Here is a 25,235-nt window from a genome sequence, read left to right as displayed (position 1 = left end):
TCTCTACTAGGTTCGTCAGTACCATTTTTCTAGATTCTGTGTGTATGCATTAATGTACGATGTTTGTTTTTCTCTGTTTGACTTATTTCACTCTGTATAAGAGGCTCTGGGTTCACCCACCTCACTGCAGCTGACTCAGATTCCTTCCTTTTTTATGGCTGCATAACATTTCACTGTATAAGTGGACCACAGCTTCTTCGTCCGTTAGTCTGTGTCCGTGGGCATGGGGGCTGCCCCTGTCCTGACTATTGTAAATACTGCTGCAGTGAGCACTGGGGTTAACGTGTCTTTTAGAATTGTGATTTTCTCAGGGTATATGCCCAGTAGTGGGATTGTTGGGTCACGTGGTAGCCTTCTTCCTAGTTTTTTAAGGAATCTCCATACTGTTTTTCATAATGGCCGGATCAGTACACATTCCCACCAGCAGTGTAGGAGAGTTCCCTTTTTCCCACATCCTCTCCAGCATTTATTGTTTGTAGAGTTTTTGATGATGGCCATTCTGACTGGTGTGAGGTGGTACCTCATTGAAGTTTCGATTTGCATTTCTCTAGTAATGAGCGATGTTGAGCATCTCTTCATGTGTTTATTGGCCATCTGTATGTCTTCGTTGGAGAAGTTTCTGCCCATTTTTTTGGCTGGGTTGTTTGTCTTTCTGCTACTGAACTATATGAGCTGCTTATAGATTTTGGAGGTTAGCCCTTGGTCCGTTGCTTCATTTACAATTATTTTCTCCCCTTCTGAGAGTTGTCTTTTCATCTTGTTTATAGTTTCCTTTGCTGTGCAAAAGCTTTTAAGTTTTATGAGGTCCAGTTTGTTTATTTTTGTTTTCATTTCCATTAGAAGGTGAATCAGAGAGAATCTGGCTGCGATTTATGTCAAAGGAGGAGTGTACTACCTGTCGTTTGCTATATTTTAATATGGTTTTTACACATTTTAATATGGTTTTTACACATTTTCCTGGAATGGGTTTAATTTTTAAATAATTTATGAGTGTTTATGCATTTTAAACGTGCGTACAACACTTTAAGTATATTCCACGTCATATTTCTCTAAGCATTGAATCACTATTTTTTTCCTTCTGAATATTGATGTTTTTGTTTGGAGTTACACAGGAAGATTCTGAATAATCAAGGTATTCATAAAACAATTCCAAGTTAAGATTTAAAAAATATAGCAAGTTCTTATACCATACCATTTGAGAAGTACATAGTAAATAAAACAGGGGGTGGGGGTGGGTGGCAAGGTGCAATAAACTGGTTCATGTCAGAAAATAGTTCCTTGTTTTTAGACAGATCCAGATGGCAAAAATCTTAACTTCTTTCCCCAAACTAAGATTTTATACCAAATGTTTTTATTATAACAAGTTTTATTTTTATATTACATTTAAGTAAAAGGCATAAACTCTGCCCGTATTCAAAATTATCTGCGACAAAGCTGGGCTTCAAAGATGAACACATCTGGATTTGGGGAAATGTGTGCAAATATGGCTATACGTGGCAGAAGTTTATAGGTTTTCTCCCTGAGATTATATAGATAGATAGATAGATAGATAGAAATATACCTTAAACTTTAGGCCGGACAGAGAAAAATCCCACAGCATATTGAACTCGTATGTGACCGAACTTGTTACGAAATAAAAATGAAGGCACATTCTACCCATAAGTGCACACTGTTTTCTTAAGAAAAACTCCTGTTTATAGTTTGAATATTTAAAATTTTAATACAACATAAAACGATGAAGACCTTTGATTTGTTCCTTCCTGAAATATTATAGCAGCATGTTCAGTGTTGTTTACTAGAAAATCACTTATCAGAGAATTCACTTTGGAGACAGTGTAGTATATTCTAGCAAAATCTAATTTAATTTAGTTTTGCTGTTGCTGTTGGGTCACTAGTCGTGTCCAGGCTCATCGCCCTTCACTGTCCCCTGGAGCTTGCTCAGACCCGTGTCCATTGAGTCAGTGATGCTGTCTGAGCTCTGGTGCCTCCGTCGTGTTTGACTCTTTGCAACACCATGGCTGTAGCCATGCTCCTCTGTCCATGGGATTTTCTTGGCAAGAATTCTGGTGTGGGTTGCCATGCCCTCTTACAGGGCATCTTCCTGACACAGGGATCGAACCCATGTCTCTTGTGTCTCCTGAATTAGAAGCAGATTCTTTGCCACTGAGCCACTGGACAATCCCTATGCTGTCTAACCATTTCATATCTGTATTTCTGTGAAAATTGGCTTTCATTTCATATGCAAATAATTGTTTTTTCAACTCATATATGTTCATTCTCACATGTAGTTCTATGAAAGGTGTGTTTTTTTATTCTCTGATAAAGTACTTAGTAAAGTGAGAAAAGACTAAAATTTGGCTTCCTCTAAAATGTTTAGGTTTGTTTCAAAATAATCAGCCCAGTCAAAGAGTTTGAAGGGGTTAGTTATTTGATGTCAAATAATTGTTTGATTGACTTATTACCTTGTTTTTCAACTGCTCTTTTGACACCCTAATCTGCTTCAGTACAGAGATCATATTTTCTGAGGCCAGGAACATATTTGGTGTTAAGTGTATTTGTGAATTGATTTAGGAACAACCTTAGTGTAACTCAAGCAGTCATAACACACTCCTTAGTTACCCCAAGGAAGGTATATTTAGACTTGTTTAGTAAGCAGAGGTGGTAATGTTTAATCAAGTAAGCAAATATAAGTATGAAATAGTTTGCCTTTAAACCCACTTGGCAGTAGAAAGAGTCAAATGGAAAACTAGCTGACTTCTCTTACCCTGTTTTTCTTACGCACTAGTTAAGCGGAATGCCTCTCAGACAATGATTGATTAAAGGAAAAGAAACATTTGTCTTTCCCAAAGTCGTAATGGAGACTCTGAAGTAGAAGAGTACATTATGAATCAGTGGTAGAATCCTTGTCCCTGGCTGTGATATTTTAGGCCTCATAGCATTTTTAAGAAGGCACAAAACCTGGAGAAATCATACATTGTGTTAGTAAGAGGAGATAGATGATGGAAGTAAAACTTATCCTGCCCTTTCCCTAAAGCTTCAAGTCATTTGAAGTGTGAGACAGAAAATGAAACTTTGAAAATCCAAAGTAAATGGATTTTATTTTCTAGATGTTTTTGTAGAGGCTCTTTTTCATTCTTCTAGTATTTCTCCTGTCCATGAACTTTACTGGGTGTGTATCCTAGGCAAGTTGGCAGAGTGCATTATATAGCTCCATGTTTTACAATTTAAAGATACTTGGGAATTCCCTGGTAATCCAGTGGTTAAGATTCTGCTCTATCACTGCTGTGGCTTTGGGTTCCATCCCTGGTCAGGGAACAGAGATACTGCGAGCTGTGTGGTGCAGCCAAAAAAACTTTTCTTAATTTTATTAAAGAGAAAAAGATACTTGTCCTTAACGACAAAATGTAAGTAGGAGTTGGATAGGTGTCCTTCTGTTCTGTTCTCTCTTACTGCACCATGCCAAGTTGCTTTAGTCGTGTCCGACTCTTTGGGACCCCTTGGACCCCTGCCAGGCTCCTCTCTCCATCAAATTCTCCAGGCAAGAATACTGGAGTGGGTTGCCGTGGCAGGGGAGTCTCTTACTTTTCTTATCTTTTAAATTTAGTTTTTGTTATCCTAATACTTTCTGCAACTTTGTTTTTCCTTTTTGGTCATAGCATTCTTAGTCCTGTAATGTTGCTTTACTTCGTATGTCAGTCCATACTTAATATGGGTGTTTCCATGTATTATTAGTCTCACTGTAACATCTCTTTCAAGGAGTGGTTCTCTCTTGAGAGAGAGTGGGACCATCCTTCCATCTCACAGCCAGGAGAAGGGAAGATTTACTTGCCTGATTGTATCTCTAGCTAGATTCAAGGAGCCCAGAAGACAAGGGCTGTCCTGTAAGGTAGTATCAGCGGGTTTTTTTTTTTTTGATAGAAGTTTCTACCCAAATTTCTCTTAACATCTCCTCTTATTACCCATTTAAAGCCTCACAATTAGACTGCTTGCAGAGAATGATTTTGTGCAAATGGACTTACTTTTGGATCCTTAGGCGAGTCCTATCTTTTGTCATCTTAACAGCTGCTGCGACTGGAGCTTAGAATTCTACCTTAAACCGAGAAGTCTTACAGAGTTTACGGAACTCCTGAAGGAGTTTGCAGTTTCAATGTGGGTATTCAAAGGCCCTAATAGTTTATGTTAACTGTCCATGTGCAGTTTCCTGGAGAGTGAGTCCATAGCATACAGGGGTATCTCTGACCCTCCACAGCTGAAGAGTTGTTTATATGCCCTGTACAGAGCCAGAAAATATTCTGAAAATAGCAAAAAGATCTGAAAACTTTGGCTATGGAGAAATACTGTTTCATGAATAGAGAATACATTGAATTAGAAGAGAAGAGCTGGTGTAAAGGAGCCATTGTAACAAGATCAACAAAGGTTCCTTATCCCTGTGGAATAGCTGCCCTGGAGCTAATTCCCGAGTGAGCACCCTTGGGTTGTTTTTGAAGGAATCCTCTGGGCTGTTTTGCATTGTACTGACACTGAGGCCAAGCGATGGACACTTCTCAGAATGTAGATGTGTTGTGGGCTGTTTCCAGGTCTGTTTGCCTTGAAAACTATGTTGCTGTCATGTTGGAGAAATAACGCCTAACAGAAATGATGAATTTGGAGAGGGTACCTTTAACCTGTGACTGAGACAATTAGTCATATCACCTTCACTGGCCTCAGATTCCTTTTGTGTGTACTGGGCATTCAGCAGGTCTCTGGCCTCTAAGTAAAGTCCAGAGACTTAAGGGAGTCTCAGATTTACTGTTTATATTCAGATTAACCTGTTATTTAAATTATTTAGGTATCAAGGTTACTAACATTTCAGTTATTTTGGTAACAAAGTGATGAATGTTTTCATGTTACTTTTTAAAATGTAAAATTTAAATAATTTGTATTTGAATGATTACAGGCCTCATATGCTTAGTGTACAACAGAAGTTTATAATGTTTAATTCTAAGGAAAGTTACTTTTGGGAGCGGGTGGTGAAGGCTGTAGGCCTTCCAGGCTGTCTGCCTGGAAGAAGTATTTCTTAGAAGAGACTCTACCAATCATTACACTTTTTATCCATTTTTAGGGTGTATTAAAAACTTGTTAAACACTCTTTTTTGTGTCTAAAATAACCCTTTATTCCCAAGGATGCTGTATTTTTGTCTTGCTGCAGAATTATAGAAAAATAGAAAAAAGGAAAGGTACAGTCCAAAAAGAATACAAACTAAATTCAAATTGATTTTTAAAGTTACATTAAAAAGAATAACACTTCATTGTCAATTTGGAAAACCTTAAAATGTCATGTCATTACTCTCTAAGCAACATATTTTAGAAATAGAAACCAAGCATAGATTGCAGTCACAGTAATATAGCGTCCTCTCAGGCAAGCCTGATACAGTGCTAGTTGCTAAAGCAAATCAGAGAGGCACCGAAGCAGGTCAGTTGCAATATTCACTGGCAGGTGAGGAGTTTGTTATGATACTTGCTTTCCAACTTTTTGTTTTCAGACTTGAAATCTAAATCTGCAAAGGGCATTCTTGCTTGATCAAACATTCTTTTGCATTGCTTTGGAAATGTCTAATTGTATAAACCAATGCTGTCAGGAGTTTGTAATTCCAAACTTTGAACCATTAGATAGGTTGTTGTCCTCAGTTGACTAGCTGTTTATCTTACAGATTTGACTCTTTACTGGGCATGTCCTCTTTGAACTTATTTAGATAATTATTATTTACTCTTTAGGCCTGAAAAGAAGATCAAATAACAATGGTGTAATTTTCAGGATTATTTATACTTCATGTAAACAAGAGAGGTTGCACATCTCTGGTAGAAATCTCACAAAGAGAACTCTTATTTGGTAACAGTATGGAGTTTTGAGGTGTGATTTGCATCTGTGTCGCAGTTTGGAAGACCAACAGCTTAAGGTTTTTTAAAAATGAATTGTAGGATATTTATATATACATGCTTTTTTTCAAGAATATATTTCCTTCTTGTATTTAGACCTTTCTTAGGTTAAGTTCTTTAAGAGACATTGTTGCCTTAGATAAGTTAAGACATCCTCTAGTTCCCTTTGAGGGCAGAGAGAAGGCCCACAGGGGAGGAAGAAAGGAATCCAGAGGGCTAGTACTCTCTTGTATTTTTCTTTTTCTTTTTTAAATTTTCTTGGCTGAACCTCATGGCATGTGGGATCTAGCTCCCTGACCAGGGTTCGAAACGCCAAGTCTTAAGCATTGGACCTCCAGGAAAGTCCTTCTCATGTACTTTTTAATGTTTTAGTTCAGGTCTTTCATAATTAAAGTACCCTCCTCTTTCTTAACAACTACTTTCTTTCATCTTAAGTATACTCAATTAAAATCTTCATCAACTTCCATGGTATTAAATCATACTAATTCTGGATAATCAGTGGTAAACAGTATTAATGCATTAATTAAATAGTCTATTCAGTGTCTTTTCCACATAAAGATCGTTCTACCCTCAACTAATGAAGGAATATATATTATACTTCAAATTTTTCATCAGTCCTAGGATGATTTCATTTTATATATAATGAATCAATTCACATCATGATAGACTGATCCTTTGGAAAAAAGACAAATTTTAAATGTCACTTGCTTTTTAGAGTGATACTGAAATGCATACATCTGGGAACTGCATGATAGAATTTCTACAAAACATTAATATTTATCTTGTGGGTCACCACCTGAAGACTAATAGCTCTCTGTCCCGAATTCTTGTCATGGACTATGTTAGTAAAACAGTAATAAAAGTGATAGAGTAGTTCACTATTTTATATCCTGTGGCTGGTTATGGTCATCTGGCTAGAGTCTAACCCATATTAATCCCCTGAGTAAACAGTCAGGAACATTCAATGATGTACTTAAAATACTTTTTAACATGTGGTATTTAGAGTGTTTAGAATGTCAAAGGATTCTTTGTAATGATCTTCCCCTTGAGTAGTTCAAAAGATATTTTTAAAGTTATGTTTCAAAGAGCACAGTGTTTGAAGACTTTCAGAAAATATAAATCTTGTAGAGTACTTTGGGAGGGCGAAAAAAAAAGCTCCATTCTTGAAAAAAAGAAAAATCATCCTGCACACTACAATGATATATTAGTCAAATAATCTATGAAAAATTCAAGAAAACAGAGTATGTGTTCATTTTTGCTTAAGAAATAGAACTTCTGTTTTTTCACGAACAAGAGAATGCATTTGGTGCTCCCTTAGGGAGCTACATTCTTCTCTATAATTGTGTTTTTCACATTTTATGTTCAAATGGAAATGACTGAAGAGAAAGCATAACATGTTCATTTTTTTTTCATAGAAAATATTAAATCCTGTTTCTATGGCAACAACTTTTAATTGGCAAATCCCATTCTGTCAGTCCTCTCAAGCTTTTTTCCTTGGGTACATTGAATTGTTAAAAGTGCTTCACGAAGTTAGATTTGGCATTGTTCTTTGGCGTGAAAGATGCTCATGGTTAAGATATATTTCATTAAACAATTTAGCTATAATATACTTGTGTAGTGAGCTTTCCTAGGGGCTCAGTGGTAAAGAGTCTGTCTGCCATGCAGGAAACACGGGTTCAAGCCCTGGGTCGGGAAGATCCCCTGGAGAAGGAAATGACAACCTCTCCAGTATTCTTGCCTGGAACATCCCATGGACAGAGGGGCCTGGCAGGCTACAGTCCATGGGGTCGCAGAGAGTTGGACATGACTTGGTGACTAAACAGCGGCAACCATGCTCGCGTAGTAGATTGCTGTAGACGTGATAACATGTATCTCAACACTCCATTGCCTGTTGAAAAACCTGCCAAGGATTGGTACAGACACCCAGGGCTACAAACTAAGACAGGCAACTTGTGTTATTTCACATGGCTGAAGTAGTCAACTATCTTACCTGATTGAACAAACAACGTTTGAAAAAAACATTTAAACCCTTTTGGGCTAGTTTCAGACTTTTAAACCTGTGTATCTGTGGTTCCTTATGGCCTTGACTTTAATAGTATGGAGTAGATTGATTTATTAGAAACAAACATAGTTTGCAGCTTGCTTCTCATAAATTTTATCTCTTGAATCAATGTGGTACAGAATTTTGAAGCAGGTATTTGCTAAGTTGGATTCGACTACTGCAGTGTTATAAAAATAGATTAAGTAAACAGACACAGCAGGCCAATGCAGCTTGGATTTTGAACTCTTCTGAGACCCAGTATAACTTGAATAGTTTATAGGTCTAGAGAGAAAGAAATATGAATCCCTAAGGTAATTTTAATATTATATAATAAAGGAAGAACTATTTTATAGCAAAGGATCAGGTGCTGTATCTATTATAATTATTTCAGGGAGCTTTATCCAAAAGCTTCAATTTTTAAAGCTATTCTAGTCTGCTGTGTATTTTTTTTTTTTTTTTTTGGCTTTGCTATTTTTATATCACTGCAGTAGTATAACCCTGCACCAAGCTCAAGACACCAGTGCAGTTGGTGTTGACTGTGAAAACTGTTATTAAACGAAAGCTAGCAAAAGCAAATCCTTGGAAAGAAATTGTCTACATTGATGACTCGCAATATTACATTTGTCTTCTAAATATTAAGATTTGTAAAGAGTAAATGATACTATGTGTCTATTCCGATACTATGTGTCTACTTCAAAGCTGTGACTTCATGTAGTTAAGAACTAAAATATGTTTAGTCACTCTTTTTAATTATTCTCCACTATTGCAGATTTTCTGTAAAAGTGTTCCTTTCTCGTATACCATCTTTGTCTCTTAAATTTGTTCTTATTGCATTTTTGGTTAACAAATGAGTTTGTTCGTTTCTTCAGAAGTCTCAGAAAGCATTTATGTCTGAATGGTTCAACCTTATCTTGCTAAAGTGCCAGTCTGCCCTTCTAATCTACACATGTTCCCTGAGCATTGTGATTCTCATAATGTAATATAAATTACATTTATATAGGAAACAAATTAGGAACGTTTGTTGTCTGTCTTTATGTATAGTCAGTTCAGTTCAGTTGCTCAGTCGTGTCCAACTCTTTGCGGCCCCATGAACTGCAGCACGCCAGGCCTCCCTGTCCATCACCAGCTCCCGGAGTTTACCCAAACTCATGTCCATCGAGTCGGTGATGCCATCCAGCCATCTCATCCTCTGTCGTCCCCTTCTCCTCCTGCCGCCAATCCCTCCCAGCATCAGGGTCTTTTCAAATGAGTCAGCTCTTCGCATGAGGTGGCCAAAGTATTGGAGTTTCAGCTTCAGCATCAGTCCCTCCAATGAACACCCAGGACTGATTTCCTTTAGGATGGACTGGTTGGATCTCCTTGCAGTCCAAGGGACTCTCAAGAGTCTTCTCCAACACCACAGTTCAAAAGCATCAATTCTTCAGTGCTCAGTTTTCTTTATAGTCCAACTCTCACATCGATACATGACCACTGGAAAAACCATAGCCTTGGCTAGATGGACCTTTGTTGGCAAAGCAATGTCTCTGCTTTTTAATATGTTGTCTAGGTTGGTCATAAGTTTCCTTCCAAGGAGTAAGCGTCTTTTAATTTCATGGCTGCAGTCACCATCTGCAGTGATTTTGGAGTCCAGAAAAATAAAGTCAGCCACTGTTTCCCCATCTCTTTCCCATGAAGTGATGGGACCGGATGCCATGATCTTAGTTTTCTGAATGCTGAGCTTTAAGCCAGCTTTTTCACTCTCCTCTTTCACTTTCATCAAGAGGCTCTTTAGTTCCTCTTCACTTTCTGCCATAAGTGTGGTGTCACCTGCATGTCTGAGGTTATTGATATTTCTCCCGGCAATCTTGATTCCAGCTTGTGCTTCCTCCAGCCCAGCCTTTCTCATGATGTACCCTGCATATAAGTTAAATAAGCAGGGTGACAGTATGTGTATAAATATACACATACATGCTTTGTGGACAGATTTGACTGTATCACATTTGTCTCTAGTAACCTAAGAAAAGTGAAAAAAGGGTATTATTAATTTATATAAAGAGTGATAAGTCTGCTACCAAGGCCAGTCCATAAACGGAAAAATAGAAATTAGGTGGCCTACAGCTCCCCGTATGATGCTATGTTCTTTGAACCACAAGCCTTGAACACTGTTTTATGGGCCAACTGGATTTCACTAGACCCGTTGTTACAGTGTTACAGTGCAAGAATGTTATTGTTACAGTGTTTGAGTGTTTGGGAACAGTCTCAAAGATTGACGACCTGTAATTGTTGGTGTTCATGCTTGGGAGCAAATGTAAGTCACTGTGCCCTAAGTGGGCCTGGTGTTTCAGCTGGAGAGGATACCCAATCAGCCAACCACCTCAGTATTTCCCTGTTAACTTCACATACAGAGCGGCTCTGATGAATTGGGGCATTTCTATGTTTGGGGATTTACAGTGGTCTAGAGGACACAGTTGAGCTTTGGAGTATCAAGGGTCTTTTCTTATCAGGGATGTACAAATCGAATTTTTAAAGTGGAAAAAATCTAAGAAAGATTAGTGATCATTTTCAGATCTTCAGCTTTTTTAATTCCAGAAGTCCCAGTCATAAATGAATGAAGGAATATTCTTCTGTCACCTTTGAATTCCTATACTAAGAGCATCTGTCTTGGTCATGAGTGCTTCTGATTTGCAGTTCAGTTCTTATGTCTGCCTACCTGCAGTCAGTCCAGGGTTTACGACTTTGAAGATATATAACTAGATTCACTATGGGAAATGGTATAGGACAGAGGAGGCACAGAATTTTCTGGGAAAATGCCAATGATTCTGGTTCTAGGACCTACCAGTTGAAAGTTGAGCTGGAATTCCTGGTTCTGGAAGATCCCCTGGAAAAGGGAATGGCTACCTACTCCAGTGTTTTTTGCCCGGAGAATTCCATGGACAGAGGAGGCTGGCGGGCTACAGTCCCTGGGGTCACAAAGAGTTGGACATGAGTAAACGACTAACACTTTTGTTGTTTAGAGACTAATTTACTTATATTCAATCCTTCCAGGTTCACTTGAAGTATTTCATAGATCTTGAAAGGGATTTTAATCTCCATATATGCCCTTTATGTATATGTAGATATGGATCTCCCTGTATATACACATTCCCATATATATATATCTTCGCCTCAAATACTCTTGCCTGGAAAATCCCATGGACGGAGGAGTCTGGTAGGCTGCAGTCCATGGGGTCGCTAAAAGTCAGACACGACTGAATGACTTCACTTTCCCTTTTCACTTTCATGCCTTGGAGGAGAAAATGGCAACCCACTCCAGTGTTCTTGTCTGGAATCCCAGGGACGGGGGAGCCTGGTGGGCTGCCGTCTATGGGGTCACACAGAGTCGGACACGAGTGAAGTGACTTAGCAGCTCTTATATGTATCTCTCTTTCTAGACACACTCAGAACACACAAATGTTAATCAGTTGGAGATCATGCTTTTGGAAATCAAATGCCATACCTTCTTTCTTGTAGTGGAGAAACACCCGAGGGAGCAGGAACATGAATACTGGGATACTTGATTTGGGAAGGGGATGTCCATAGGACACAGACGGGAGTGCTGGTGTCCTGGGGTCTGGAGAGGCAGAGCACTTTGCAGAATGGCTCTCCTTACCAAAACGATGACCTGAGGCCCACTCCCACTTTGAAACACTGTCTGTCTCCTCTATCATTTTTAAAGGAACTTCACCACATAATATTATAAAGGTGATCTTTCTTAGAGAAATTTAAACCTTTCCTAGAATGGATAATGACAGCCCCAAGTTTGAAGTGTGAAGTCTTCACAGCTAGGAGCAGATGTGTTATTTAACTGCTTCAGCTACCCTTCACAGAGTTCTGACACTGCCCTTCACATTCCTGACCTTCCCACATTTCCATTTTTCCTTCCAGCTTCTCAGACCGTACAGCTTCCTTCTTCTGACCTTGTCATTAGGATTTGCAAACTTGGTTCACACAACTTGCCTAAAAATCACATGGGGGAAGCCAAATGCCTCTTACAGCTCCAGAAGACTTTGGGGGAGGAAAGCTGACCATATTGGGGGGATTACTTTTATATGTTTCCTTATCCTTGGTGAATCTAGCTTCTGCCTGCAATGGTTTTGTTTGCACAGCATTTTGCTAAACATATGCCAGGCATTACTGCAGTGCTCCTTCCTATACCAAACACCTTGGCATAATTCAAGATGAAAAACAGAATGTATGTGAGAGATGAAAAAATCAGATTTGATTACTGGAGTGCTGACATCCGAATTGGTAGCAGTGAGAAGTAACACATTTGCCTCAGGCATGTCTGTCTGTGTGTCTCTCCCCCTCCTACTCCCAGTCACAGGGAAGCCCATTTAAACATTCTTAGGAATACTTTCCAATTTTACTTTGGTGGGAAAGACCGAGTTTTCAAGGAATTTGTAATAAAGTATTGGCATTCTCTTAAGCTTCTGTCGTTTGAATGAACCGCAAACTATTTTTTGAGTTTCTTCTATTGAACATGGGTTATAAGTACAGGAAACATCATTAAGTCTTGTCCTTTGGGGAAAGGAAATTTATATTATGGAGAGGCAGTTGAGATTTATAACTCGCAAGTACTGGCATAAAGACTTCTTTTTTCTTCATATGATGCAACATAAACAGAGATATCAACAAGAGGTTCCTAAAGATAGGCCTTAAATTTTTAAAATACTTGAATGATACTCTGTTCATATGAATATGTAATTCACTTCTTATTGCCCTGTAATGCTTCTGTTAAAAATTTCAGAGCATCTTTCTGAGAGCTAAAATTGATATGAGACTCAGTGCACTGGTGTTAATGGGGACAGAGTTCAACAAATTGAGCCTTTTGTACATATTTACATTTCGTGTGCTATTTCAAAACTCCAAAAATGAATGGAATGCTTTTGAAAATTGGCATACTTCTCCTACTTCTGCCTGTTTGAATAAACAACTGCCCCAGAATTTCTGTTTTTGTTAAGTAGCAACAAGAAATAAAAAACATTTGAAGTGTTAATCTTTAATTTTTGAATAATATATCTTTTTTTTTTTTAGCATTTCTTCTTAACTGATTCCCTTCTATTTTGGGCACAGTTATGTAATAGCCTTAATTGGGTGAGCTGTCATCTCAGGGTGGGAAAAATACACATGAAGAAAGAACATACATTATAAAAGTAGCCTTTCAGAATATTTCATTGCTCTGCCAACACTGTCACGTTCTTCTGAAAGGGAGCTACTCTCACTTTTTTGCAGTAAAGTAAGGGAAACTTCTTAAAAGATGCAAAAATATTCCTGAAATTCATCTGAGTAGAAAATCCCAAAGTCCCCCTTTTTTCTGTTTTTAACAGGAAACATGCCTACACAGATGGTCTGTTGAATTTTCTAGCATGTTAATGCGGTATATAATTTATTGCCTTAGCTCCTAAGTTCTAGAGTGGTCCTGTCTTATCTCTTTAATGATACCTCCCTCCTAAAAGGAGTTTGCATCTCTTGCTTAGATGCTGCAAGAAGATAATAGAACTCCTCTATATAAACATTCCTGTCCTTCCCACCTAACACTTCCTCGGCCTTCTCCCCATCTTAGGTCGTCGCTCCCTCAAATCCCTTCTCCACTTGTACCTGCATACCTCTGAGGTCCTAGAAGGGAGCAACATGCATTCCCACTAGAATTCACATAGAAGGCGCTCATAGCCCTTGCATGGCTTTTAAATCTGTTATGCAGCTTAGAATAACAAATTATCTTGTGGCTACAATCTATCCTAGAGGAGTTTTTGATATCCAGAGTGCTCTTCTGGTTCCTGTTTCCTTTTTTTTTTAAATTATAGTTGATTTACATTGCTTCTGGTATATAGCAGAGTGATTCAGTTATATATATATGTATTCTTTTTCAGATTATTTACCATTATAGATTATTGCAAGAGATTGAATATAGTTCCCTGTGTTGTAACAAGGAAGATCTTGTTGTTTATTTCATTTATAGTAGTATGTATCTGTTAATCCCAAGTTTCTAATTTAGTCTTTCACCCTCCCTCATTTGGTAACCATGTTTGTTTTCTACATCTGTGAGTCTGTTTCATAAAGAAGTTCATTTGTATCAATTTTTTTAGACATATGATAAGTGATATCATATGGTATTTTTCTCTGTCTGACTTCACTTCGTATGTTAATCTCTAGGCCCATCCATGTTGCTGCAAACAGCATTATTCCCTTTTTTATGGCCAAGTAATATTCCATTGTTTATGCATTATATGTGTATCCACACATCTTTGTGCATTCATCTCTTGTTGGACATTTAGGTTGTATGTCAGTGTTCACAGCAGTGCTGCTTACAGTGGCCAAAACATGAAGGCAATTCACAGCACTTTTAATGGGCACAGTAGTTCCGGCCCTTTCGTTTTCTGAGATTTGAACTGCCCCAAAGTGGTGGCAGTGAGCTAGAAGTCTCTGGAATCCTAGGGAACTAGTAGGTAAGAAAGCCACTGATGACTTACCTTCTCAAGAGAGTGAATGCGAAGGTAGAGCATGAATCCTGTCGGGGTTGAGAGAATGTCCTTCAACCATTTTAGCCCAACTTTATTTATACCTCTTCTTAAGGATGTTTCCCATGAAATTAGCTTCCACTCATTTCTCTTCCATCCAATTCTTTTTACTAATTAGAATTACATTGTCTCCTCTACCCTGTGTCATCCAGTATGATAAGTTAATAGACACCCATTGTATATTTATTAATACTCTAAAAATAGTATGTTAGCAAAATTGTGGATATAGTTTCCTTTCTAATGTATGTGCAATCATTGGCACAGTGAATTTGAATATTAAATATAGCTCTTTTCTTAAAAAGAGTCATTTCTTAGTCCTTATGGATATTATCCCTTATAATAGGAGGTATGAAATTATTTTAAATAATTTTTCTAAGCATTTCAATGGAAAATGGTGTCTAATTTATAGAGCTTTTCTAACAGTTAATTGAGAATAACCAATTTAGTGTGAATCTATTTTTAACACTGACATTCAGTTCATCCTACATGGGTTTAGAAGATGAACCTACAGCTTTTAAAAACCAAGATTGTCAGCTAGATTTTCGTCATAATTTTCTCCAAAGTGAGAACCTGAGACCTTTGTAGTGGTAACACAAACACTTTGGAGCAAAATTGAGTTTTTCCCAAAGGTCAAGAGAGATAGCTTTGTTTATGATTTGCAAAATGTCATATTAATCTGTGTAAAATCCATAGTGTAACTAAATACATACTGTGGTGACTAGAAGTCTGTTTGACTGTACTTATATCCAGCGAAGAGAGTCCTCTGAAGGTTGTTTTTTTCACTGCTTCATTTTAAATACCACTGACTATTTAAATTTGAACTTGATATTGTCTTAGTTCTAAACATAGCTGGCCAAATATGTTTATACAGTCCATATGAATCAGGCAAATGAGTCTCTGTTGCTTTAATTGCTCTGTGACTTTGTACAAATTATTTCATATCACAGGATCTCTGAATCCTCATCAGCTTGAGTTGGGTGGTGGGGGTGGAGATTCCAGAACTCCAATCAGAGAATTGTGGGGAGGACTACGGGAGATCTGGTCTTTCCTTTATTCAACACTCTGTGACTCACTCCAGGCTCAGGGAAGCAAGGCCCTGCCCTCATGGATCTTACATCCCTCCTGTTCCTCAGTAAGTGAGGAAACACATAAATAAGCAACATAATTGCAGATATGACCAGTGCTGTGACAAGAATAAACAGATGGACCCTGGTTCCAGGAGGGCTTTAGTTGAGTTGGTTATGCCGTCTGCCCTGTTTATAAGAGCATAGACAATAAATGATATTCTTTCTTCTCTTCATCATTCATTTAACTTCCTCACCTTGTATTTAACGCTTATGTTCATAATTTGTAAAAAAAAAAAAATGTGGATAAGTAATAGTTCTTATTTTGTGAGAAATGTTTTATTTTCATACATCTAAGGTTGCAAAGCAGACATCTTCTTTCTTCAGGGTTAATAGAGTGACTTGGTATGGTTTCATTTCTTCATAGGGTAATATAAATTATTTTGAACTCAATTATCAAATAATAGTCTTGATGATCATTTAAGTCTAGTTCCTCTTCTTTGCCACTTTGGTCTGTACTGCCCTCACATATGTGTCCTGACTTGATGTTCCAGCCCACTTGAACATTTCAGTGCAAATGTTTTGTCTTGTATTGTTAGAAACCAGTACTGACAGTCTCTACACTTGGACTTAATGAGTGCATTCTTTCTATATCCTTATGCTGTAGGCCATTTTTCACTATGCAGGGTCTTCCTGAAATTCAGGAGGGTCTCAGCAAAGGCACTTGGTGGATGCGTTATCTTGGCTTTTTTGTAGATTTCTCAACCAGGCTTCCACTTAACTTTAAGTTGCTTCCACTTAACTCTGCCTTAGCTCTCTCACCTTACCTCTCCTGAACAAGGCCCTTACACCAGCCGGGTTAGTTTCTCTAGTGTCTTTGTAACGGCCTGAAGTTCCCACTTGTGTGACATTGCTTGCTGCTATTTTCCTTAGCAGAACCTTGTGACTTTTTGGGTTCCTGAGAAGCCAGGTCTGCTATTGAGGACATAATCCTTAGACTTGGTAGCAGACCTGGATTTACATTTTATTTGCTCTTTCTGTGATCTTGGGCAAGTCATGAAACTTCGGTGGGCTTTAGTTTCCCCATCAGATTAATGGAGTTAATCCCCCCTACTCCCATGGTCATTGTGAGCTGATTGAACTGCTCTAAAAAGTGCTTCACTCCTGATCTTTTTTTCCCTCTGCACTTGGTCCCCTTTGGTATAAGGACACTTCATAGTATTTGTTATTTTCTGACATATACTCTGTGTTACGATCTATGGTCGGTCCCACTCCACCTTTTCTTTTTTGATAGACAATGAGATGAAAGAAAGATGTAGGTTAAAATTCTCAAAAAGAAAGTTTGGGGATTACCTGCTTATTTTAATGAACTATTTGTATATTTGTGTGAGCAGAGTTTTTTATTTATGAAAACTGAGGTATAAGAAATGACTTATGGTGAATTAAGAAATGCTTTTACATAGTGGACCCATAATAATTAAATGTTAAAGAAAAACATAGGAGGTATAACATGGTTTTGACTATTACTAGAAATGACAAAAGGAGAAATAACAGAAAGTAAAGCTGAAATAAATCGTGGTTGGCAGGACTGTTCAAAATGGATGATGTCATCTGAAAGTTTCTTCACTTCAGAAAATCTTGGAGATAAGAACCTTGACATTCTGAGCAGTGCTCAGACTCATGATTGATAACATGTTTTAGGCATAAACAATAAGGCTACTGATAATTTGTAAACTTTTGCTTGAATCTATTTAAAGTATTTCTTGGTCCTTACATGTTCTGGATTTAATCTTCCCTAAAATAAACTCGTTGACTAATACATTGTAAATCTTTTCCTGCTGTGTGTTCCACTTGCTCTGGTAACCTCATTGACTCACTTCTGTGGAGTCTGGGGCACCTGTCCCCCACCCCACGTAAGCCAATATGCTTTAGCAAAACTCTGGCAGTTTATAACATAGAATACTGATTTTAGAAGGAGTTACTTTCTATTTGCATAATCAGTCCATTTGATTATCAGCTGCTTTTTTTGCTATTCTAACAACTGTTAAAAACAGTTGTTAAAAATGTGGGTTTTTCCCACAACTGGTTTTTTTTTTTTCATTTTATTAGTAATCCCTTGCACAATGAATGCCTCAAAATTTTTGCCAAGCTACCCTATTGGGTTTCCCAGATGTTGCAGTGGTATAGAATCCACCTACCAATGCAGGAGACATGGGTTCGATCCCTGGATTGGGAAGATCCCCTGGAGAAAGAAATGGCATCCCACTCCGTATTCTTGCCTGGAGAATCCCATGGACAGAGGAGCCTGGTGGGCTACAGTCCATGGGGTCGCAAAGAGTAGGACACAACTCAGTGACTGAGCATACCTACCTTCTTGACACTTCTAAGTAACATTTTTCTAATCTGAGTAATTCAGATTTCTATTATTATTTACTCTTTTCTGATGTGACTGTAGTATGGAGTCTAGTTTTTATCTGGGGATGAAGGAAGCCATGAAATAAAGTCATGGACTAATGATTGAATCAGAAATTTGCTACTAAGCAGCAAGAAATTGGAAAATAATCATGCTTAATGTGGCAGTTAATCAACAAATACATTTTCAAAACATTAATAGATTTTGAAAAAGCACTGTTCTAGGTGTGTTTTAGAAGTTAGACATATGGTTAACATATATGTATGTGTATTATATGTCCAGTATATGTGTGTGTGTGTATATATATATGTATCATACATATATTGGGCTTCCCAGGTGGTTCAGTGGTAAAGAATCCACCTGCCAATGTAGGAGACATGGGTTCAATCCCTAGGTCAGGAAAATCCCCTGGAGAAGGAAATGGCCACCTGTTCCAGTATTCTTGCCTAGAAAATCCCATGAACAGAGAAGGCTGGAGGGCTACAGTCCACGGGATCTCAAGAGAATCAAACATGATGGAGCGATTAAGCACACATGTATTTTATTTAATATATATTCTACTTTATAAGACTCATGTGTTCCTTTGTTCATTCAGTGAGTTAATACCTATTATGAGCCCGTCACTATCCTAGATGTTCTTGTTTTGGGGAGTACAGCTGGAAAGCAGACAGTCGTGGTTGCTACCTTCACTCCTGGTCTAGTGAAAGGCAAGGGCTGCTGCCAGGCGGTTATGAGAAAGGGTAATGAGTGCTCTGGAGCCAACTAAAAGAACGTTAAACAGAGACTTGAAGTTTAAAGAAAACTTCCTGGAGGTGGTGACACTTAACCAGAGTCTGACTGGAAATTAGCCAGGCCAAACAGAAAAGATGAGGGGAGGGTGACGTGTTTGAATAACTGGATCTACGTGGACAAAGTAACATCTTGTCCAAGGGACTGAAGGTGGTTTAGTTTAATATGGCCAGGAGAGAGAGGAGGAGGGAGAGAGAATGGGTGTGCATTAGGATGGTGTGGGTGGGGGACTGTGGAAAAGATGGGGTGATGATCTGGAGAATGGGTAGGTCTGTGTTAGCTCTTGTCTGGACTATTAAAATAATTAACTTAATTTGGTCTTCCTCCCCCAGGCTCTCAGCCATATCAGGCCCCCTTAGCTCCTGTCTGATGAATTCATGAAACACGATTTTGCCAACGTCATCCTTGGTCTCCTTCAGAGACTCTCTCTAGCCTGTAGGAGGAAGTAGACTTTAACTCAGTTTTTAAAAGGGTCCCCAAGCTGCACTCACTTTGCAGGCTTTATTTCCCCCGACTCTTATTACAGATGTATTACTTGTTACTGATGCTTCAAATCGTGCTATGCCCTCTGCCTGAATATCTTTCTAACTCGTCGTGTATAAAATTCTGTCTCTTGTTCAGAGCTATTATCTGACTTTTCTAAGTGGAATCTTTCTCGTTTTCCTTGAAATGGTAAGAACTCTTCATCTGAATGCCTGTTGTGATGCTTTTTGTCTTCTTTCTGCATATTCACGCTTTTTATGTGCCTGCTTCATTTCCCTGAGTAGACTGTGTGTCTGATTCATTTTCTGTCTCCTCTGCCCTGAAGCACTCAGTATATGAGTGGTTTCACCAAGTAGATAAATGGTGGATCAATAAATAAATTAGTTTTTGTAGAAGATATTGAGACTTGGTATGGAGCATATTTTAGGCAAGACCACTTATTTTACTTTTTTGCCTCATCCATTCATTTCCTATCTTCTAGCTTATTTTTCAGGTTAGATGGGAGACAATGAATCAGTTGTTCCATCGTGCTTTCTCTTTTACCTGCATGTGGGCCCAGGATGATATGCCCCAGGGAACACAAGGCCGTAGCTCTCTTTGTGTCCACCCTTGCCCTGAGCACCCTTGCTCCCACTGTCCAGGAAAGGAGCTGTGAGCAGACAGACAGTGGAGAAGCACAGTGTCCGTTAACAGGCGGATAACATTAGCTGTTACCTTGAAGTCAGTGGCAAACACTGGGTTTAAGAGACCTGTGGAAAGGGTTGTGATGGATGTGTAAATGAGACTGTGTATTAGTAGATAGAGGTTCACCAATGGTTCTCAGTGTAGCAGCCATTAGAACTGTCTGAGAGCTTTCCTGGGACCCAGCCAAAATCAATTAAATCAGAATTTCTGGGGATGGAGGCTGGGCATAGGAATTTTTAATTTGTCATATACCACCATGATTAAGGGCTTTCCAGGCGTTGCGAGTGGTAAAGAACCTGCCTGCCAATTCTGGAGACGTAAGAGATGAAGGTTGGATCTCTAGGTTGAGAAGATCCCCTGGAGGAGGGCATGGCAACCCACTCCAGTATTCTTGCCTGGAGAATCCCATGACAGAGGGGCCTGGCGGGCTGTGGTCCACAGTGTCGCAAAGAGTCGAACACGACTGGAGCAACTTAGCACGCACGCACACCGTGATTAAGGACCAAGTGGTGTCTCAGTAGTGTGGTGACCTGGACACCGAAATGGCCTTCTCGTCTCCCAAATTGCTTATTCATTCTGCAGACGTACTGAAGATGCTTAGATTTCAGCCTGTCTTTAACAACTTCTTAATCTCGAGGGATAGACAGACTTGTAAAAATTACCTGTAATACAATTTGACAGGTGCTGAATTCACCACTGTGAGTTTATCCTACCTGGCAAGAGAGTGGCGAGGAGGAAGGAAGGGAAAAGGAAAGAGGAAATGTCCACAGAAAGGGACATTTGAAAAGGGTCGTCTCTCATCATCAGATTTAACCTAAGAAAACGATTCCATGTTTTTATCAATCCCTGTTAAAATAGTTTCCTAATGATCAGAGAAATGAGCATTGGTTGATTTGTCCTTGGGCATGGGGGAAGCTTTCTCACAGCCACTCGGGAGTCAAGTTCCTTAGATGTGGTTTCACAAATGAAGGCGCTGAGCAGGCTTGGAGGTGAGCACCTGCCCGAGGCCAGAGCTGGTGGCTGCATGGAAGCCAGGGCTCGCTGGCTCCTAAAGAAGTGGTTTTGTGCCCCCTGGACTGAACATTTGCCATCCTCAGCCACTGGAGGCTTGTGGGAGTTAGTTCATTCAAAGAGATTCTAACTTGACCGTGAGCTGAAGGAGTCTGTCCAAACGGGGGTTGAAGGAAAAGGAGAAGGGATGCTTTCAAGCCTGTGTGAGGAGGGTTGGGGGTTGCAGGATTCCAGGGTTGTGAAGAATGTGCCGGGAGTGGGAAAGGGACTCAGGGCTGTCCGGTCACCGAGTACCAGCGCCTAATCAGAGGCTGTTATACGTGCTCTTATCCATCAAGCACATCATACCTAGGATGGTATTCTTGTTTTATAAAAGAGGAAGTTTAAGTAGAGTGAGGTTGAGTAATTACTCAGTCTTGCTGCTAATAAATACCAAAGTTGGCCTTAGAACCAAAAGGCTTGTGATTCCAGCTCACGTGAGCTGGGGCTCTGCTGCTCTTTTACATCACGTCCTGGGACAGGTCCTGGGATGGTGTCTGTGTGCAGATCACCCAGGCCTGCAGAGGAGGAGCTTTCACAGTAAAGGCACAGAGAAGTCCAACAAAGGGCCATATTGTTTCTTTGGGTCGGAGCAAAGTACAGACTTGTGTTTGGGTGATGGTATTGTATTAATAGTAAGTTACTAGAAAATGGAGCAAATGAGACTGGGGGAAAGGAGAATATAATTGGATTGAGAGAAAACAGGGCCACAGGGTGTGAGTTGACTGGGTGAAGATGCAGAAGTTTGGGTGAAGATGCAGAAGTTTGGGTGAAGATGCAGAAGGAGGGTTTTTGAGAACTACTTTACTGGAAGAAGATTTTTTTATATGATTTATTATTTTTCTTAGCTGAAGTACGGGCTTCCCTGATAGCTCAGGTTGTAAAGGATCTGCCTTTTATGCCGGAGACCCAGGTTCGATCCTGGGTTGGGAAGATCCCCTGGAGAAGGGAATGGCTACCCTCTCCAGTATTCTTGCCTGGAAAATCCCATGGACAGAGGAGCCTGGCAGGCTATATGGTCCATAGGGTGGCAAAGAGTCGGACACAACTGAGTGACTAACATTTTCACTTTTTTCTTCATGGATTGATTTAGAGTGTTAAATTCTTTTTTTTCCTTTTTTGTGTCTGAAGGATTTTTTTTAATGCAAACTTATTTATAGTTGATTAGCAATGTTGTGTTAGTTTCAGGTGTATAGCAAAGTGATTCAGTTCTACACGTATCTGTTGTTTTTCAAATTCTTTTCCCATTTAGGTTGTTACATAATATTGAACAGAGTTGTGCTATATAGTAGGTCCTTGTTGGTTATCTATTTAAAATATAGCAGTGAGTACATATCTATCCCAAACTCCCTAACTATCCCTTCCCCATCCTTCCCCTCTAGTAACTAGACATTCCTTCTCTAAGTCTGTTAGTCTGTTTCTGTTTTGTAAATAAGTTCATATGTATCTTTTTTTTTTTTTTAAGCTTCCACATGTAAGTGATATCATACTATATTTCTCTACTCTGGCCAGAATACTTTATATTCTGAAATAAAGTCAGGATGGATTCACTTGGCAAACATATCTTTTTCTTTTTTTTTTTGGCAAACATTTCTTGGGCACATGGACCTGGGCTGGGCTGGGGGCACAGCTGAGGCGCAGCCCGCTCCTGGAGGCGGTCAGCATGGGAGGGAGACGTGTAATTAGTGCCCAAGAAAGCCCTGTGAGCCTCTTGGGAGGAAGATATGTGCAAAGTGCCAAGGAACGTGAAACGACCATATCTGCTGACAACCACCTGCTGTAGCCAGAGGTAGGCAGTGTCAGATCCACAGATAACATTGCTTTACTCACTTCATGCGCCCAAGCCCGGTGTTTAGCAGATCCGGGCTTCCAGCCTAAATGTTGATGATGTGATAGCAGGAGAAAAACATCATGTGACGGCCGCCTGTGCTCTTCCCTCTTACGTTCACATTCTGGCTTATTATAAAACAGTGTTGCCATGGCTGGCATTCCCGTGAGGCTCAACATCTCCATACTTTTCATCTTAAATAAGCACTTCAGAATATCTCCCCAGCTTCTGATTGCTGTTTAGAACAAGCACCTTGTAATGATTAAGCTTTTCAAATGCCGAAGTTTAAGTCATGACTTCAATACCCTTCTGCCTTAGAAACTCATCTTACAGATGTCTTGAAAGAGTTCCAAGGTTCGTAGGCATCTTTTTTATTTATGTGTTTATTGTTAACAGTGGATCATTTTCCGGAGAGCTATTCAAGGATAGTAGAAATAGAATGAATGATTTCTCTAAATTCAGAGACTTTCCTGTTTTATTCCCAGCAATAATTTTTAAGTAACTTTTGTTGATGGTTACTCTTTTAGATGTTTGGAAACCTGCCAGAGAAAGCCAATGAAAGTCTCTAGGGGTGGGGGTGCGGCAGAGGAGGAGAGAGGCTCAGATAACCTGTGTTGTAATACTGCTTTTTCACCTCAAGAGCTTTTTTTTCATCCTGCTGCTACTGCAGTCAGCATCCAATAGAGACGTATTCTGGGCCCGGGAGCCAATTGTCTTGCTCCTCGATGCAGCCTGAAGTCTGAGGGAGAGCTGATGGCTGTGCACAATTTTAGCAAATTGTCCTGGGGATGTTGGGCGGGGCGGGGGGTGGGGTGGGTGGGTGGAGTGCTTTCCCCACAGGGGCTGAGGCAGTGGTATTGAGCACATTTTGTTCAAGTACAAAGTTGATCTGTCTGAAGGAGACAGTAGTCAGCAGTAATGAGGACCTTTGTCACCTTACCTTTGCTTCATGCTCTGTCATTGTTTATGTGAAGCAATAGCATTTAATGGCTGGACTTGAGGCGGAATCTGTGAGGTCAGGAAGCTAGTGATGTTTGTTTTCAGTTAGGGAAGCCCAGAGTTTTTTGTAATTTAAGATTTATCATAAGCAAAAATAAATGTTATCATTTTAAAGATATAAAAACAGGGTTTGCTTTCCTCTATTTGTGGGCATATAGAATCTAGAATAAAACAAATAAAACAAATCCTTCGTATAAATACAAAGTAATGGTGTGTTCTCCAACTGACTTCACCAAAATGTTTTACCTCTGATTTCCTTTAGTTTCTTTAAATTGCTGGATGAAAATCTTACCCCTTAAAACCTCTCTGTATTTTTATCTAATTTTATTTTTCACTTTTAATATATGCATATATATATATAATGGAACTTCTTTTCCTGTATAAAATCACCTTTTCTTTACATGTGATCTGTCTAAATCACAGAGGCCAGGTTAGTGGAATCCATAGAAAGTCTAAGAACCTCTTGCCTCACTAGGACTCCTGTTGAAATGGATGATGGGAAGCAAGAGTTTAATTTTCTGGTGTTCAATTGTTTTCTTTTTAGTTTTCAGAGAAAGTGACATTTATAAGAGAATCTTAATTTTTTTCCATGACACGTTGGAAATACTATTAGAGCAGGCTTCTCAAAATTTAGTTGCTTAGACATAGGTATACCTGTGGCTGATTCACATTGATGTTTGGCAGAAACCAACACAATATTGTATTGTAGAGCAATTATTCTTCAATTTAAAATAAATAAATTTAACTATAAAGATAAAATGAGTTTCTTATATTGTGAAACATCTTTTCCTTTTGCACAACTCAACGGGGTTGAAGCTTTCATTGGTTCTGACCTATTCTGGATAAAGTCATCTATGTTCTCAGTGTGAGCAATGTTTAGAAAAGCAGGCACATGGAACAATGATCAGGTGGTCATGGTACAAATACATACCTCTAACGTAATGGTGAAGAGCACTAACTTTGTAGTCAGACTGTGTGTTTAGTTATGTGTCCTTCAGCAAGAGCCTCTCTCCTTCCCATTTGAAAAGGTATTTAAAGATGGAGAGCTTTTGCTTTATCAGTACACTAGGAACTCTCAAATAGGTCTATAAAGAACTGCTTAAACAAGTCTTCCAAGGGATTGTTAAGGAAAAAATTATGTGTGTTTGACTCAAGAAGTTTACCTCTTTTTTACCCTCAGGAAAGCCCTAGAAATATAATAGAGACAACCATGCTGTAATCCACCTAATCATGGTAGGATGATGAATCGGGTACTATTTGTAAAACATTCTGTATTTCTCAATTGAAAGGCATGCGCTACAAATAGAGCTCTAAATTTTATTATGTAAATGTTCATGCTTTTAATTATTAGCCAAGATTGAAGAGTGTCTGATTTGGATGCCGTAAAACTTCAGAATTGGTTCTGCTACAAACAGTTTAGAAGTCTGGCAGT

General features: G+C 39.1%; 1 protein-coding gene across 35 annotated transcripts in view; it reads left to right on the top strand.

Annotated features, from left to right (window-relative positions):
- The window catches only part of MBNL1 (muscleblind like splicing regulator 1), a 209,848-nt gene that overhangs the window by 133,323 nt on the left and 51,290 nt on the right, over positions 1-25,235 (top strand). Inside the window, exon 1 of one of the 35 annotated variants that reach the window (XM_043473987.1) lies at positions 5,456-5,476. The exons of the other annotated variants lie outside the window; for them this stretch is intronic. The gene's annotated coding sequence lies outside the window, so the exon portion shown is untranslated. Of the gene's footprint in view, positions 1-5,455; positions 5,477-25,235 lie in introns of those variants that run through there. 35 annotated transcript variants of the gene reach the window in all.

Source organism: Cervus canadensis, chromosome 7 (genome assembly GCF_019320065.1).
Source record: "Cervus canadensis isolate Bull #8, Minnesota chromosome 7, ASM1932006v1, whole genome shotgun sequence".
Taxonomy (NCBI): domain Eukaryota; kingdom Metazoa; phylum Chordata; class Mammalia; order Artiodactyla; family Cervidae; genus Cervus; species Cervus canadensis.
This window is presented reverse-complemented; position numbering and strand designations above follow the sequence as displayed.